This window comes from Aethalodelphis obliquidens, unplaced genomic scaffold, assembly GCF_003676395.1.
Source record: "Aethalodelphis obliquidens isolate GAN/ISIS:26980383/991018 unplaced genomic scaffold, ASM367639v1 scaffold41, whole genome shotgun sequence".
NCBI lineage: Eukaryota > Metazoa > Chordata > Mammalia > Artiodactyla > Delphinidae > Aethalodelphis > Aethalodelphis obliquidens.
In genome coordinates this window covers 9741802-9760152 of record NW_020837985.1, presented here as the reverse complement: position 1 = coordinate 9760152, position 18351 = coordinate 9741802, and the positions used below count along the sequence as shown (strand labels likewise).

The following is an 18351-nucleotide window of genomic DNA, read 5'->3' as shown; positions in this document are numbered from 1 at the left end:
GCTTCTCATTGCGGTGGCTTCTCTTGCTGGGGAGCATGGGCTCTAGGCACGCGGGCTTCAGTAGCTGTGTTTCCGCAGGCTCAGTAGTTGTGGCTCGTGGGCTCTAGAGCGCAGGCTCAGTAGTTGTGGCGCACGGGCTTAGTTGCTCCGCAGCATGTGGGATCTTCCCGGAGCAGGGCTCGAACCCGTGTCCCCTGCATTAGCAGGCGGATTCTTAACCACTGCGCCACCAGGGAAGCCCCGAACCTGGTTGGGTTTTAAGTAAAGACTTGTTTGTCTTCCCGCCACATCCCTCTGTTCTTTGCTTAGGAACAGGGCAGCTATGCCTCGTCTGCCTTGTACCTTGAAAATGACCTAACTTCTGCTCCAGCCCGCTCTGCCCTGTCCATGCCCACGTCTGTCGTCTGGCTCCTTGCAGCTTGCGGGGGGCATGTTTGCACCTTGTTCCTTCGGGTGCACTGCAGAGCCCCCTCCTCTTGCACGTGATCCCGATGGTGGCCAAGGGCACACGTTGCTTGAATGCTTGGGTGGGGTGGAAATTTCGGTCTCTGTCCAGAAAGAGGGAGCCACAGGCCCCTGCAGAATCAGGGCTGCGCTGAGCTGTGCTTTTGGATGCTCCCAGCAAGCGGTGAGGCTAAGAATCACTCAGGTTTAACTTCAGAAAGCATTGTGAGGGGGCAAGAAGGCAGTAAGCTCCCTTTCCTAATTGTAATAACACTGGGCCTGGCAGGATAATTTATTGACCAAGATGGAATTTGCCGCTAGGTCCAGGAAAGGGGTGGTGGCGGCTGAGGTTTAACACAAGGAATGCAAAGTCACGTGATACTCCTTCTCTAATCTGGCTGGGAAGTAAAATTCATGGTTGCTACCAAAAAAATCCTTTTGCATTTCTTGACCCGGTCCCAGGTGATGGTGGATGGGGAGCTGTCAGCCAGGAGCCCCCAGGGACACCTATCAGACTCTGGTCTAACTTCCTACCAACTAAGACAATCTAAAGTTGTGCCCAGAACATCAGCGAGCACCTGCAGAGATAAGGTAAATGCAGACTCGGAGGCAAAAAGAGCAGATTAAAGTTTAGGAAATGCCGAAGAACCATCCTATCTCCTAAAGCTGGAGGATTAGTGCTTGTGTTACTGTACTCAGGTTCAGCTGCTCGTGGCTCAGGAATCCAAAACTGAGAGGTAAGTGTTGAGTAAAAGAAAAGATTGCTTTATTGAGGAAGCCTGCAATTCTGGGGAGAAGGTGGACTCATGTCCCCCTAAAACCAACTCCCCGCTTCCCAGGTTTTGCTCAGAAATTATACAGGGAAAAGAGTAAAAGGGCTACATGCTAAGGAGAGGTTGTAGGGTATGCGATCAGCTCGGGGACACTCTTCTGATGGGTTGGTGGGGAGGTAAGTGGGAGTCAGCATCACCAACCTTCTGGTTCCGAACTGTGTGGGTCTATGTGCTTGTGGGCAGCATACGGTTAACTTCTCCCACCTGGCGGGGGTTTCAGTATCTGCAAAACAGCTCAAAGGATATGGCTCAGAATATTATCTATAGCCCTTGAGGAGGAACTAAAAGTCCTTGACTTTGTTTAATGGGTAAACTATTACTATTGGGTGTTGTTTGATTGCTTTCCTTGGCTTTTTCTTGTTTCTCTGATTAAATTTATTCTTTGGCTAAAGTTTTCCTACAGACAAGAGGCAGGTGGAGGACATGGGTGGCAGGTGTCTGTCCTGGGAAGGCCCCACGGTGTCCTGCTTGGTTACAGTAGTTTTAAGTCGACTGTCCGTACATAAGTTCACATCTTCTTCCTCCTCTCCTCCTTCCTTCTGTTCAATTAGCAAATATTATTTAAGTTTTGCCTGTCCTGTGCAAAGTAGTGTGGTCCCAAGACAGAGAAGCTGCTACTCCTTTTTGCAGGGAGCTCTGCCTACAGAGGTACAAGCAAAGCAGAGAGGATGAAGGAGCTAGAACGGCTGGGCCAGGCAGGCAGGCAGGTTAGGCCGGAAAGTGCAGTTGCAGGTGGTGGTGGAGACAGGAGGTCAAGCCAGGAAGGCGGGTGGAGAGTGAAGGGTCAGCAACTTCAGGATGAGCGGCTGCCAAACATACATTCAGGCTCCTCAAAGCTCCCATGACCTCTCAGAGAAAACAGGGGAAGTTTCCCAGGGTTCTGTCCTCCTCAGAGTTTAGGAGTTCTCTAAAGAACTGACCTAAAATTAACTGACAGCCTTCTGATTTACTCTAGAAAGGACCCATCCGAGAACAAAGCCAACATGGAGTAAAACTGATCTGGGAGATACTGAGAGCTAGAGAGGCAGAGATCTGGTGACACCAGGCCCTGGATCCAGCCATGCCTGAAGCTAGCACTTTTCTGGCTATTACTGCTACATGAGCCCCTAAGTATGTCCCCCTTTTATTGCTTAAGCCATTTGAAATTATGTTTATGCCACCTACACACTAATGAGTTCTAACTAATGACAAGAAAGGAGAACGCACAATGCTCTGGGGGCAGAAGGTGGTGAGAGCATGCTTATCCGTGCTTGGTCTAATGGCTGCCGGCTTCAAATACCCCCTTTTCAGGAGGGTTTTTCTAAAACCTTGAGAGTAGGTGAGATCTCGGGTCATACAGTCTTCTAAGACTCTGTGTTCTTAACAACATGTGTAACAATTCCAATTATAGAATCATGCCGTTTTCATCTCTTTATTGCTAGCACTTCACATGGTGCCTGATGGATTTTAAATGCTAGACCAACTACGTATTGAATTTTTTATAAAAGTGAATCTAGTTGGAGAAGAACAAGAGAGGCTTACTGGAGGAGCTGACAGTTGCCGTAGCCTTGGAAGATGGTGACCCAGTCAGGATGGGCTGTGTTGGGCTGCAGTGACACACACCCTCAGAATGCTAGTGGCACGTGGCAACAGGGTTTATTTCTTCTCCTTGTCACGTGTCCACTTTGGTCAGCTGGGGACTCTGCTCTGAGTTTCCTCCTTCCAGGGCCCAGGGGATGGAGTTTCTACCATCTGGAGTCGTCAGTGTGGCTGGGCTAAGAACGATCAGGACAGGAGGTGAATTATAGGCTGGCTGTTAAAGTCCCCATCTGGAAGGGACACAAATCACTTCCACTCCCCGTTCACCAGCAGTGAAAATCATACGCATGTGCCTGATTTCAGGGACGGTGGAAGAGCTGAAATGGGGGTGACCAATCTGGTGGCATCTCAGCTCTCAGCATCTCCTAGATCAGTGTGCTCCACACCAGCTTTGTTCTCAGGCAGGTCCTTTCTAGATTAAATCAGTGTTTTCCCCAGATGAGTGACAACTCCAGAGAAGGGGATGTAGGAGGGCTTTCTAGAAGGAGAAAAAAGCTTGGCCAAAGGTTCAGAGGTGAAGACGTGAGGGTCTACTCAAGGGAAAGTGGTGAGTAACCCAGTGACTGAAGGACGGAGAGAAAAATGCGGACATGTCGAGGGACATCTCCGTTGACACATGGGGGAGGGGTGGTGAACTTGGCAGGCAGCGAGAGCAATAGAAGGTTTAATTAGGCAGGACCTATGATTTAGGTTATTCAAGATGCCAGCCAAGCATGGGATGAAGGGAATGGAGAGGGTAGATGACAGAAGTGGGGCGGCCGGTGGGAAGCTCGTCAAGAACTACTGCGGGATCATATCCCAGAGAAGCTTCATCAGGGCTGCCCTGAGCCGGCAGGTAAGTAGGTCTCTCTGCAAATATTTGTTAAATACATATTAACTATGTACTGGGTTGAATCCTGTCACCACTGCCCCCCTTCCCCCCAACAAATTCATTTTCACCCCTCAGAATGTGACCTCATTTGGAAATACGGTCTTTGCAGAGGTAATCAGTTAGGTTCAGATGAGGTCATATTGCATTAGGGTGGGCCCTTCAGCCAATATGACTGTCCTCATAAGAAGAGGAGAGATACAGAGACAGAGACACAAGGGAAGAAGCCCATGTGATGACAGAGGCAGAGATCAGAGAGATGCAGCTACGGGCCAGGGAACACCAAAGATTGCCTGCAAGCACCGGGAGCTGGAAGAGGCGGGGAAGGATTCTACCCTGCGGGCTGCAGAGGGAGCAACGGCCCCGCTGACGCTGTGACTTTGGACCTCTGGCTTCCAAAACTGTGAAACAATACATTTCTCTTATTTTGAGCCGCCCAGTTTGTGGTAGTTTGTTACAGCATCCTTGACAAACTATTACAAACCAGGAGCAAAGAGACCCTGATTTTTATGGGCCAAACGTTGTATACCTCTTCATTTCTGTTCAAAGTAAAAGATTCATTACAGACCCTGAACATACGCTAACACCTACCCTCCTCTGGAATTGTTTTGCTTTTGCAGATTTTCCCCATCACTCACAACTGGACATTATATGTCAAGGATGCCCTCAGAGGACTGGGAGAATGTACATAGGTCCACAGAGAGAGATCCTTCCACTTGGGCTCCTGAAGCAAGTAGAAAGATCCCTTCCCCTCCCAACAAAGTTTCCAAGCAAGGCTGCATAAAGTAAGGAGAGTTCAGGAATAAACGTTTGCATTCACTCACTTATTCGACCAGTATTTACTGGATTTCTGTATGAATCAGGTACTTTGCAAGATGTCAGGAGAGGTGGGATGAGATGATGATGGTGATGATGATGATGATGGTGGTGACTAACATTCTCTCAAGGGCTTTCTACGTGCCAGGCACCGTTCTAGGACTTTTCACAGGTCCTTTACATGTAGTAACTCATATTTCTTACCACAACCCTAGAAGTTAACTCAGTCATTATGAGTACATCTTCTCCACGAGGAGGCTGAGGCAGGAAATTACAGAACTTGCCCAGGGGTAGAAAGCCGGTGAGTGGCAGAGATGAGATACAGATGATCTGCAAAGAGATGAAAGTAATTGGCTTCCAAGGAGGAGCGGGAAGTAAGAAAGTTGGGGGGTGGGGTGTGGAGGCAGCGAAGGCTATTGTTTTTCCTAACAAGCTTTGTAGAATTATTAAGCCAGGACTGACCTGTGAGCAACTTGATAAATTAAACACTGAAAAGTTAAAGGAAGGGGAGGTTGTTAGAATGGGTCAGTGACTGCCGTGAACATGTACTTGTTGATTAGAACAACCCACAAGAGAGGGAGAGGTGGATTCTGGAGAAGCTCGAAGATGGGGGGCGGAGCCCAATAGTAGAGTGTGGGATGCTGGGTTTTCAGGGACACTTTCTCATCTTAACGGGAGGGGAAAATAGGAACTGCAGTAGTGGGCTCATAAAATGTGGTCATTAGGTCTGACGGCTCCTCTTGCCCCGAGGAGACGCAGAGAGAGGCAGGGTAACTGCCCAAGGTACCACAGCTCCTGGGTGTTGAAATCAGGCATTCTTCCCCTGAACTCCAGCTTTCTCTTGGGTCTCTCTCAAGCCTGAGTACCCATGAACTCCAAGAAAGAAGGCCGGGGAGAATGATGCCTATGGTCGTTTTAGTTAGAACAGCCTATGAAAAAAATTTTGGTGTTGCTAACTAGAAATTTCCAGGGACATTAGTCCAGAAAATCCAGTCCCATTCTGTGATGGCTTTGCAGCACACGTGCATTGACTAAGCAAACCTAATTCTACTGCTGACCAGCGAGAAAGAGAAATAATTTAAACAGTTCAGTACAATTGCACCCACGTTTGGCTCGGAGAGCTTCTGCTGTCTCAGCTGGCCTGGGCTGGGGGATGCGGAGGTGCAGGAAGCTCTCAGTTCCCTGGGGCCGCTCCACGGGATGAGCATTTTCTACCCGTGTGTGTGCAGCCGGGGCTGCCCCCAAGTCAGTCCTTCCTACAGCGAAACGCAAGAAAACTGCTTCATCTGGTACTCAGTGCACCGCAGAAACAACAATGCATTGCAGCACTGAAGGATAACGTGGCTGTGTTGGACCCATGAGAGGGAGTCTGGGACCCAAACGACATGTTCATCAGAACTCTTCCAAGCTGACGTGGACTCTGCAACGATCTCCTTTCACCCTGGTTGAAGAACGCCACTCCTCTCAGAACGTTCTCCTCCCCTGTAGAATTCTTCTTCTCTCCTCTCTTTGCCTCTGGTGCCTTGTCTCCTCTGCCCTCTCACCTGTTCTCTGCTCGTTGTGTTCCACAAGGCTGGGGCTTCTAAGCACAAGCCTAGCCTCCCATTGGCCAAATCTGGCTGCAGGTCTGGGCTCCTCTGTGTGCCCCACCCCCAAGTCTTCCTCAAAGCTTCCACTTGTTAATGAAGGAGTAGGCAGCCTACTCCACTTTCGAACTGGACCTTCTATATTTTTGCCAGGTAATAAACCATAGGGGCTCAAGAAATGTGTGTTCAAAGTCAAAATGGGGGAGGTAAGGGAAAATGGATGTATGTGAGTGGGGTAAAAGCAAGCTGGCCTGCAGACTGCTAGACCGGGGAGGGTGTTCCTACAACAGGGTGGATCTGGAAAAGGTAGACTTTTTGTTCATTACCATGTCCCCAGAGTCTAGAACAGAGCCTGGACAGAAAAGGTGCTCAATCCAGTTACCCAGTGAATGAGCTCAGCTTAACCTTCTTGTGCAGATGGAGAAAATGAGCCTTGGGGCTCCTGTGCTATGAACCCCAGGGAAAGGACCTTGCCTTTTCACTCCTTTTCCCAGAAGCTGAGCACAGGACCTGGCTCACAGCAGTGGCTCAATAAATATTTGTGGAATGACAGAATAGGTAAATATCAGAGCCCATGCAGGCAAATGGGACACACAGAGGAGAGGCAGGCCACTGCCTTGAGCAAAGCCTGGGATGGTGGAGGGAAGAGGTTTACCACTGGCAGGCAGACGGAGGGGGAGGGGCGCAGGTCCCTGCAAACGCAAATCTGGGCAAGGGGCCTGGGGACAACGACAGGGTCTTTTCTTCACCCATAAAATGATGCTCTCGCAGTGCAGTGATTCTCACCGGGGCTGCACATTAGAACCATCTGGGAAGCTCTTAAAAGACGTCTGGTCTGCCATCCTCGAGATTCTAACCAAACTGTCCTGGGGTGGAGCCCTGGCATGTACCTTATAAAAAAGAGTTCCGCCGGGCATTCTGACCTGCAGAGCGGCTTAAGAACACGGAGTCAAAAACCAGACAGCAGACAAGGCAGCTAAGCGTGGAAAGGGTGCTCAGTACAAGTTCTGGGATCCGGGAGAGGAAAGAGTGAGAATCTTCCCTTCCAGCCAGGGTCCTGGGGGCGGGGAGAAGGACTCCAGGGCGGGAAAGGGCGGGTGGGCTCAGAACTCTGGAAGCGGGTAGGAAGCGGTGCGGGGGGTGGGGGCGGGGCGGTGTCCAGGCTGTAGGATGGGCTGAGCAAGACGGACGTGATTAAATGGGAGCGTGCATTTCAGCGGAGAGCTGATGCAACAAGGCAGGGGCATGGGGTGAGAGTCGCAGGGAGCGGGTCTCCGGGAAGCAAAGGAGGCAGCTAAATGGGGCTCGGGAGCTAAAACCTGGAGGAAGTGGGGAGTCGCCCGTAAGGGATGTCAGGGCGTGGCGCGACGGGACTCGGAAGAAGAAACTCTGAGATGGAGATGGTCACACAGAGACACACGGAAGTCCCCATGCACACGCACGAGCGCGCACAGGCACACGCACCCGCGCACAAACGCATCCCCGGTGCACACACGCCCGCTGCACACGCCGAGGCCCCGGCCTTCCGGGCGAAGGAAGGGACAGCAGAGCCTAACGGCCGCCGGGACCGGAGGCCCCTCCCCGCCGCGCCCCTCCTCGGGCTTGCGCAACAGGCGGCGGCTCTGGCGGGCGCCCGCCGCGCGCTGCCCCAGCACGGCCAGTGGCGCCCAAGGGAGCGGGAGGAGCGCCCGCGAGGAGGGAGCGGCGAGGGGTGTGTCCCCGCTGCGAGCCGGGCCCGGGAGGGCGGGGGCGGGACGAGGCACGGGGGGCGGGGCCACAGCGCCTATAAAGTCGCCCTCCTCCGGGGCATAAACAAACCTCCCCCGGCTCCCAGCTCAGGCTCGCGAGCGCACGCCTCTCTTCGCCGCTCTCCTTGCTCCCTCTGGGCGCCGCCAACCTAGCTCCGGCTCTTTTTGCTTTTCTCTCTCAACCTCAGGTAAGCCTGACGCCCTCTTCCCGCCGGGCGGGGAAGGATCGGTCGCCCGTGGGTGCTGCTGCAGCTCCTGGACCGCCCTTTGTGGCCCCGCGGAGCTGCAAGTGCTCGGCTTCCCCGTGGCGCGAGGGCGAGAGCGAGCAGGGGCTTTGGGGGCGCGGGCACTGCCGGAGTGAGGGGTTTCGATTCGGCTACAAGAGGAAAAAAAGGTCCACGTTCACCTCTCCCCTAGCTGAGGAAGTGGGATCCTGGGGGTCGGGGTCGGGGGTGGAGAGGCTCGGGGCACACCTTGACCGCGCTCCCGGGGCCCTCCCAGATCACAGCTGGCGCCGCGGGCCGGGGGGCGAGCTGGAGCTGGGAGCAGGGGGAGGGACCAAGAGTGCGTGTGTCGGGGGCGGGGTGGCGTTTGTCCCTGCAGTGGGGTGTCTGGGGAAGGAGGGGTTGAGTGCGCGTGTGTAGAAAGGCGGTGGGTAGGGGTGAGCGGCGATGGGGATGAGGCGGGAGAAGGGGGCGTGGGTGTGCCTGCTTCCCAGACTGTGCCCAGAGTCAGGGTGCGTCCGAGGGGCGGGGGCCCATTCAGCCTGGAAGCAGGGGTGGGGCGCGCTTGTGTGTGTGTGTGTGTGTGCGTGGTGGGGTGGGTCCGAGGTGTGTCACAGCGCGTGTGACACGCGCGGGAGCGAGGGTGGCAGGGTGCGGCCCCCAAGGTGGCCTGGGGTGGGCACTGTGGCGTCGCGGAAGAGGTGGCCTGGGCCGGAGGGGGCTTCGAGTGGCGTCACTTTCGCCTCCGCCCAGCCTCCCCCGCTTCGCCTCTCTCCCCTGCCTCCCGGGCCCGCCTCTCCTGCCCTGCAGGAGGAGAGCCGCTGGAGTTGCTCGGACGTTCCTGGGCCATCCGCCGCGGTCTCTGGTTCAGCCGTGGGCAGGGCGTGTGGTGCAAAGCGGTGCGCTCCGGGGCAAACGCGCGGTCACCGCTTGGGTCACGTTAGTGGCTGACGCTGGGATTTAGTGGCTCTTTTCCTTACCCCTCCCCCCCACCCCAGCCCACCAGTCCCACTCGCCCGTCTGTCGCCTCTGCTGTCAGACGTCCCTGTGGGTCTGGGGCAGCACCGATTTGTGGCTTGGAAGGGGAAGGTGCCTGGCAGCTGGTGGGGGAGGGAAATCTGGTGGCGGAGGGCCCGGTTGTCTTGTGCCCGAGACCAACTCTTCTTCGCAGATGTCCTGGGCGCTTCAGTTTGAAGTTTGTTTGGTTCCTTTGAGCTACTGGGAAAGATTAAAGATTCGAAGAGAGTTCAGCCAGTGGCCACGCAGGAGGGCTTTAGCCTCCTCCTAATGGCCATTAGCCATACTTCACCTTCTCCTAAAGAACAAAATAAACACAAACCGTGTTCTTGCTATGAAAAATGCAGTTTCAAGGCAAACCTTCCAGCACAGCCTCCTCCTTTATAGAAATTCTGGAATCGTTACTGAGTTTCACAAACGTGAACTGAAATAAGCAAGGTACAGAGAGTGCCGGCCCCGGCACCTGCCTTCAAGGGGCTCACCAAGTAGGGGAGGAATGCAGGTGCGGGTGCAGCCCCCAGCCCTCTGTGGTGGTAACTGCTGGAATGGAGCGGCACAGGGTGGGAGTCAGGGGAGGAGGGGAGGTAGAGGTGGTCTGGAAGTGCTGGGAAACCTCCAAAGGGACAGTGCTCTGGTGTAAGGATCGAAGCCTGCGATGTCCCTTCTTAGCTTTGCGGGACCTTGTCTCTCATTAGAGAGTGAGAAGGAAGGTGTTGCCTGCCTCACCCCATCACTTGGCACCTGGCCCAGGGCCAGGTCCTTGGGCAGGGATCAAATACAGACGCTGAATGAATTGAATGGCTCCTTCCCTTCTGGCCCACTCCCCGATGATCCCGCAGGTAGCCAGCATCCCGAGGAGGCAGTAGACCTTTCGGTGGTAGCATGTGCCTGGGCTTTCCAAGCAGACCTTGGAGCAGCTCTTAGGGTCTCCTCTCCTGAGAATCAAATCCAGGATTACTATCCATTGGTTTGATAATTTGGACTGGAATTGAAAACTCACACAACTTACTGGTCCAACTTCTACCCATTTTACAGATGGAAACTGAGACAGGGAACGACTTACCAAGGATGAGCCGAAACTGGGAATCGGCTCTCCATGACCCTTTCCAGGGGTCTCCTGGCTGGGATTGAAGGTGGTGAAAGGGGGTCTCAGTCTTGAGAGATTTATTTTCTGCTGTCAGAGGGGCAAAAATAAATTGGATCTTCACTGAGTTTCTGGTGAGGAAACTTTCCAGACGGAATGTGGGTGATTGATTGATTTTCAGTGTGAATTGTGTGTTCTTGAGAGATTAGCAGACTCAGTCTAGTGAGAAAGGGCTGCAGCCCCGCTAAGCGGTGGTTGATGGGATTTGGGCTGCCTCCTCCAGCTTGGACCCCAGATCTAAACAGAGCTGGACCCCCCTTTCCCTCCCCTCAGTGCATTGAAATCTGGCCTGAGCTGCCTCAGCAAGGAAGGGGAAGAAAGATCGCATTGTGTTTTTCTGATGGCCTGAAGCTGCAGTTCTTCCTTGGGACCCAACTCCAGAGAATCCCATCCAAGGCGTGACTCAGAAGGCCCTGTGCTTCAGAAAGGAAGCCAAGGTGATGACTCAGCATCTGAGATTCTAGCAAGGAGGGGGCCTGACTCAGGCGGAGGGGGCCGGGGAGGGACAAGTCCTCTCTCTCTTCAGATCAGTGGCTGTATCCTCGTATCCCCTCTCATCTTTGCAAGAGCTCTGCTTGGGCTGTGGCTCCATTGAATGGATGAGAAAACCAAGGCCAAGAATGTTGAAGGGACTTGCTTGTGGGCCACGTGACTGAACGTGGGAGAGCCAGACTTAGAACCCAGGGAGTCAGACTTGAAAGCCTTTGTTCTTTTTCATGATAGCGTGTTGGGGTGATTGCATAAGGGCTTGAATGAAAAGTACAGAGAGGCAATCAGGAGCTCTGGGCCTCAGTTTCCTCCCCTGAAAAATGGGAATAACAGACAGCACTGTCTCAGTGGGACGTGTAAGTATTAATTGAGTTAATCCGTGGAAGGAACTGAGAACAGTACTCGCCTGTGAGGACACCGTGAGGGACTTTGCTGTCAATCAGTTCCACAAATGACAAGGCATTTCCTTGGCAATCAGCGGCAGGAACCTTTGTTCTAAACTTACCCAGACCAGTGGGAGCACCTGCAATGCTGGACTCATGTCTTGCTTCTTGAAGTTTTTCCAAAAAGCTAGGCTTGGGCTTCCCTGGCGGCGCAGTGGTTAAGAATCCACCTGCCAATGCAGGCGACACGGGTTCAAGCTCTGGTCCGGGAAGATCCCACATTGCCGCGGAGCAACTAAGCCCGTGCGCCACAACTATTGAGCCTGAGCTCTGGAGCCCGCGTGCCACAACTACTGAAGCCTGCGCACCTAGAGCCCATGCTCCGCAACAAGAGAAGCCACTGCAGTGAGAAGCCCGTGCACCGCAACAAAGAGTGACCACTGCTCGTTGCAGCTAGAGAAAGCCCGCACACAGCAACAAAGACCCAACGCAGCCAAAAATAAATAAATAAAATAAATACACTTATTTAAAAAAAAAAAGCTAGGCTTATGCTGAATGCATAAAAATGTAATGGGAACCTGGTCTGAAATGCAGATTTCCAGGCCTTGTAGGTCTGGGATATGCCAGGAATCTGCATTGTTTCAAAGCTCCCTGGGCTGGGCTGGGGGTAGGGTGTACTGAAGGCGGCCAGAGTTGAGGATACCTGCTCCAGAATAATGGGTAGGGGGAGAGGAAAAGAAAGGGGTGGCCACATCTCTCATGCCTCCAGGGTCTGGGGACACAGTACTCAGTACGTAGCTCTTATCTGGCTAACGTGACTTGTGATTTCAGGGCATGGCCTGGTTCAGTTGAGATAGGAGACATCCTTGCCATTTCTCAGGTCAGAGAACTGAGGCTTGCACAGGTCACTTGCTTGTCCAGAATCAAGTGATGGGGTTCTGTTCCACGTGAGCTGCCCTGGACCTTTCCCCGCCCACATCCTTCTGGACCTGTCTTTAGAACTTGAACTTTGTTTCTTGGATTCATTTCGGGCAGCCCTTCCTGCCTCCCTGATCTCAGTCTGGTTCCAGCCCTGCCCTTCTGCTTGCTCTCTCTCTTTATGTTTGGAGACAGACAGGCGGGTTGGCCATTTCTGCTGCAGAACCTGAGGAGGTTAAATTCCCTGGACACTCACTTGGCCCCCTGCTGTGCCAGCCCAGGCTTGTTGGAGCAGGGTGGGCAGGGGGGGTGGGGGACTCTTATCAGGTGTGCATGGAGCCCAGCTCTCCAGGGTGGGCGCCTTGCGAGAAGAGACCTGGGTAATCCTGGGAATCTGACTTGGCACCACAGGACAGACCAGATTACAGAATTCGGGTCCACACAGAGGTCTCTCTTTGACCCAATCTTTGACTCCATTTACTGAAGACCTGCCAACCCCTGCTCACCCGGGCTCCATCTCCAGGCGTTTCCATTCCGGCAGGGCTGTCCCTCCAACAGGTGGTAGGAAATGGGGCTCGTTAGCAGTCTGGGGGCCTTATCTTTTATAGATTTTTTTCCTCCTTAAACCTGTGGAAACCTCTGTACGTATAAATTTTACCCCCATGGGCAGCTCTGCTTAAAGAGGTGGATGGGGACCGGGGTTCCATCCTGTTCCCCCATCTTGACCCCCGACTCCACCCTGTTGGCTTTGAGAAGGTTCTGGGCAGCCCTCTCTGAATGTGGGTGTGAGAGGCATTCTTACGAGGCAGGTAATTCTGAGGACTGTCTTAGCTGGAAGCCTTCACCTCCTTTCCCCTCTCTTATTAATCATTGAACTTGTCTCTTTTCTCCAGAAAGCCCTCCCTGGCCTTCCCCTCTGGGAAGGCAGGCTGGGTTAGGTACCCTTCTTGGATCATTCTGGGCTGTCTCCTTAGTCACCCTTTTCCCCGTAGACCTGAGAGCCTGGCACTTAGTAGGCGCTCAATTAACGTTGGTCCAAAGGAAACCTCCACTTATTAAGGAAATAACTTGGGCCCTCTTGTGTAGGAAAGGTCGGAAGGCCATCCAGAGGGTAGAAGCAGCAAGACCGTTTCGGGGAAAGATCCCGTCAGCGTGGCACTCATCCCATCTCGGGGACAAAGGGTTTTGTAGGAAGAAACTACATCCACATCCAATGCGAACACTGGCTCCGTCTGTGTGCTTTCCACAAATTATCCCACAGACCATCCAGTGCCGCCTATGCTTGTCCCGCAGATTCTCAGAAAAATCCTCTGACCCCCCCAGCATCCTCCTTTGGCCTTCCATCATTCTGCTCGTCCCTGCAGACGGTCTGATCTTCTCTCTGCCAAACACGTAGCTGGGCTGCCAAAACTCCGCTGAGAACCTACAGGAAGATCCTGGGTGGTGTTGCAGGGAAGGGGGTGGGCGAGGACCAAGTGCTGGCCCCTGCCTCTTCCTGCTATTGTGTCCCAGACACACTCCCTGACCTTCTTGCTGGTTCTGTGCTGGCCGAACACAGACAAGTTCCGTTTCAGCTCTAGACTCGTACCTGGGGAATGCATGCAGCTGGGTGTGTCTTCTCTTTAGCGATTCCTTTTTCTTTTTTTTTTTTTTCATTCTTTCAATATCAGTCAGTTCCTTGAATGCTGCCGAGGTTTAACCTCCATGCAGAGCAGCAGGGGCCTCGAGGAATTCTGATCGTCTGATCTGCTTTTCCGCAATTGCGTTGTCACTGTTTTATTGACTTTTGAAAGCCCTATTTTTGACTTCCCTTCCCCTCAACTGGGGAACTTTCTTGAAGGTCCAGTGAGTCCAGCCATATTTTTTCCTAGGTTTATTACTTAAGAAAAACATTGAGAGTTAAGGCCACCAAGTTCCTCACCCTCCCCAGAGCCTTGGGTTTCGAAAGGTCCAGAAAACATCAAGAGAACCCACCAACTGCCTGGTAGCTTGGCATCAAAATCTCTTTGGCAAAGAAAGGACCAAAGAACGCATTCACAGCAAGGCAGAAAGAGGCAAGGCAGAAAGAGGCAAGGCATACCCCAAGGCTACTTTCCTTGAGGTTAACGCAGACAGGGGTCTGTTCTCTGGAACCTTCCGGGGGTTCCTGTATTCGGGGAAGATGTGGCGACAGCAGCACCCATTGATCCCCCCGCCCCCCTTTTAAATTCTGTTCTATAAAGAGCCCAGTGTGCTGGAAAAAACACCGCTTTCATGTGGCTTGGAAACCAGGCGTGTTCTGGAGCAGACAAGACCTGGACCACTGGCTGACCGTCACAATCAATGCAAACTTATCAACAATCGCTCCTGGGCCCTCTCTCTCTGCTTCACTGAAGACTCCAGGAGGCTGTGGTCTGCCTGCGCCTGCCCTGCACACCTGCACCCACGTCGAAGGATGGAGTCTAGGCCTTAAGGGAGTCACGTGGGCCTTGGCGTTTGAGCCTCAGGTGACCCATCTGTAAGCTGGGATGATCAGATCCACATTCTTCCAGGGACCTCCTTGAGGAACAGATAGAACAATGCAGTGAACCCTTTTTCAAAGTATTGGATTTGCCATGTCAGGAAGGCACTCTGGGGAAAAGCTAAACACAGAAGTCCTTCTGGGTATTGTGAAGGGAGAACAGAAAAGTCTAAGACGTGGGCTGGGCCTCTCATGGTGGCTCAGGGGGGCTGAGAACCTACAGGAAGATCCCGGGTGGTATTGCAGGGAAGGGGGCCTCTCGTGGTGGCTCTGGGGGGCTGCCCATGGTAGAGGGAGAAACACATGACTCCCCCAGCTGATCCACACAGGGGAAGCCTCCTGGGCACACATATAGCCCATCCTCAGCACATCCTCACCCTGGGGCTGGGTGCACGGTATGTATGTCTATTTAGAGCAAGCTGGTGTCGTGGTCAACTGTCCCCTTTAAGGTTGCTTTAAGCTGTGTCATCTTGATGCTTGGTGGCTTGGGGTACATTTCATAATCTCTCTGTGCCTCCGTTTCCCTGTCAGATTGTTCACGATAAGGTCCACCTTCTAGGGTTGCTGGAAAGCTCAAAGGAGGGACAGAGTTTGGAGCCCAGGAGGTGCATAGAAGTTCTTGCTGCTGCGATCCTGCTGTGCGCGTGCAGGCTTTTGGCCACTCCTGCTGAGATGGGCGCATCTTGGGGCTCCCAGAGCACATCCTGGATGTTTGTCTGCTGGACACCCCCGCCCTGCCTCGGGGAAGTTCTAGGGGCCCAGCAGAGCTTGCAGATAGGTCCCCCTGTGTGGCTTGCTAGAAGAGTGCCAGAGCTGGAGGGAGACCCTGTTTAATGGACAGGGAGGGGTCGAGGCCGGGAGGAGAGGTTCTTCCAGGTTCCCAGGGCAGATGGATCCAGGCAGAGCCAAGCTGCATGGGGCCCTGGTAGGACCCCAGGGTGCACGGCCCTTTTGTCTGCGTGCAGCACCCTCCCCTAGGCTCCCATCCATCCTGAGCTTTGGGGACCAGGTGCTGTCCATAGAACACACGCCACGTATTTAGTAGATGGGAAGCCAAGGCCCAGGGAGGTGATGAATGACTTGGGGAAAGTCATGTGGCGGGATTTCCATGCCCCGACTCCTAAGCAGTGTTCCTGCTGCTCTACCAGGGTGTTTGAGAATCCCAGGCTCTGTGTCCCCTCACTCTCCTGGTGACTGGTTAACAGCTCTCACGTGACCTCATTGCCTAAAATGCCTCTGCCCGCTGCCTTCCCAGTCCCCGAGGTCACCTATGTCCCTCCTCTGGACAAATCTCAGTCTTGGCTTCCCTGGAACCCATGAAGTCCAGCTAATTGCTGACTGACTCCTGGGTCTGTTGAACTGGAAAGGTATTTGCCCGCACCCCTTGGGCCTTTGTTACTCATTGACCTGTGTGATGGTGCATTGGGTCTGATTGCTGGAAACCCATGTGGCACCTGCTGAAGCTCTTCTCTGTGTCCCCTGCTTGCTGGGCCACTCGGGGACTAAGAATGTATAAAACATAGACTTGTGTCCCCACAGATGTCCGCGGTCTCTGAGGCAACCAGAAAAGTGCACTGATTAATTAAGCAGCTATTTGCCACATTCTGTGTGCCATAGTTTCATTTAAGCCCTGCTGCTACTCACTGGGAACAGGAGTTGTTGTGCCCATTTTATAGATGAGCAGACTGAGGCTCAGAGTTTAGATCACAGAGCCAATCAATGGTGATGCCCAGGTCTGACCCTCAAGTCTCCCTGCCTAGCTCGTGGCTACCTTTCACTTCTGCGATGTTGGTTTTCTCAGAATTCCTTCTGGGCAAGTAGGTGGGAGAGGAAAATGTGGTATAAACCAGTCTGGCAGCTGGCCTTGTGACCTGGAGCCCCGTTTTGGGCACGGAGTGGGGTTTTAGCAGAAGGAGGCCTGTCCCAACCTCATTTCCTGTCTGGAGCCGCTTCCTTCTGTGCTGAGACACAGTTGGCAGGTACGGCCCCAACCCCATGCTGCAGGGTGGCTGGGAGTCGGACTCCTGGGCTCCCACCCCTGTGCCCTGCGCGACCTGGCCCTGTCACCCCCCTGTCCATTGCATGATTGCCTCAGCCCTTTTCAGTCCGACACTGCACTGGGACTTTTCAGGAGGCCGTGGAGAAGGGCAGGGACGGGCATCCGTGGAGAAGGGCGGGGACGGGCATCCAACGCCCGGCCTCAAGTGCAGGGAGAGAGCTTGCTGAGCCAAGTTGGGCCTCAGGTCGGCTGTGGGGAGTGACCCTGGTGTGACCCTCTGAGTGGCACCTGGTGGGGGCGGGGGCATCAGCCAGAGCACCCAAATCAGGTCCCCTCCCATCGGTCCCTGACTTGTCACATAGAGTTGTCAACGGAGCTATCAGGGGTCCTTTCTCTCTCTGCTCAGTGCCTGCATGAGAACCTACTGTACGGGAAAGCCACCTCCGAGTAAATCGCCGTACAGTCCACGCTTGTTGGAACTCAGATGGTCTTTGAGGGCTAGTCTTGCCGGGGGGCAGTGGCAGATGATAGGAAGGGGGGGCCCGAGGGGCTGCTGGGAGATGTCCCTGGCTTCACCCAAAGCACGTCAGCTTTCTTCTTAAAGACAGTCAGTTTTTATGTACTGAACTTCCTTGTAAGGTTTCCTTTAGGCAAACAGCTTCTGAACCAAAAGTTTGCGAAGTTTTTGGATTGAGGCGACAGAGACAGGGTGAGGGCTGGCCTCAAGTGGCCTAAGTCGGCAGAGCTGGGTGCCAAGCAGGCTGTCTTCTTGCTCCTCCAGTAGCGCAGGGAGGGCGGTGGGGGGCATGGGGAGGGGGAAGGTTCAAGGTGCACCTTCTGCAGCCCATTTGGGCAGCCTCGGTTATTGTGGGCAGTGACCTAGATGGAGGTCCCGGCCAACTCTTCCTGTTGGGACATTTGCAGTTACAGTTATCGGCTACAGGCTGCCCCGGGCCTGCAGGCACCCCCCTGCCACGGACAAGGAGAACTGGAGCGTCCCTCTGCTTTATCTGGTCTCCCTGCAGACCTCAGCGTCCTGGGGACCTCACTAGCTGCTGCTTGGTCTAGGCCAGGGTGTCTCAGCCTCTTCCCTCCTGAGACCAGATAATTCTGCTGAGGGAGCATCTTGTGGGCTGTGGGATGATTAACAGCTGCCCTGGCCTCCACCCACTAGATGCCAGTAGCATCGCCCAGTCACGATGATCAAGAATGTCTCCATAAAAAAAAAAAAAAAAAAAGAATGTCCCCAGACAGGGCCAAAGGGGGGGGGGGGGCGGAGAATCACCCTCGCTTAGACAAACACCGGGAGAGCTCTCCGTGGGCTCCGCCCTGAGCCTCCCCAAGGCCCTGAGCACATGGAGGACGGGGCTCCGGGAGGCGCCCTCACCCAACCCGCCCAAAGCAGCGATTCTCAAATGCTGATGTTCAAGGGATTCGTGCCAGTTTTCAACCCACTGTCTCTTGGGGTCTGGGAAGCTGGGTTGTCGGAAGGAAAAGAAGGTGTGGAGTAAAGAGATTTCTCTGGGAGCATGTTTGGGAAGCCAGGAAGGTTGGACTTGAACTATTTCTTGTTCTGAAAGAGGATGAGGGGGCAGGTAGAGGCCAACAGTGTAGTGGGATCATGGCACCTGGCAGCCAAGGAGACCTGAGCACACCGGGCTGAACTGCAGTCTGGGATGAGCCCTTATAAATGTAGACCTGTTTTCACAGTGTTTCACTCTTGTGGTCTGGTGATCATGTAAGAGTGAATTTACGTACAAACATTGCTCTGAAGCTGCACGAAAGCCGTTCATCTGTCTATTCA

The 18351-nt window shown here is 53.7% G+C and overlaps 1 protein-coding gene across 1 annotated transcript in view; it reads left to right on the top strand.

Annotated features, from left to right (window-relative positions):
- Positions 1-7932: 7932 nt before the first annotated feature.
- Positions 7933-18351, top strand: part of NDRG1 (N-myc downstream regulated 1) — a 54724-nt gene continuing 44305 nt past the window's right edge. Inside the window, exon 1 of the mRNA XM_027132522.1 lies at positions 7933-8061. The gene's annotated coding sequence lies outside the window, so the exon portion shown is untranslated. The remainder of the gene's footprint in view (positions 8062-18351) is intronic.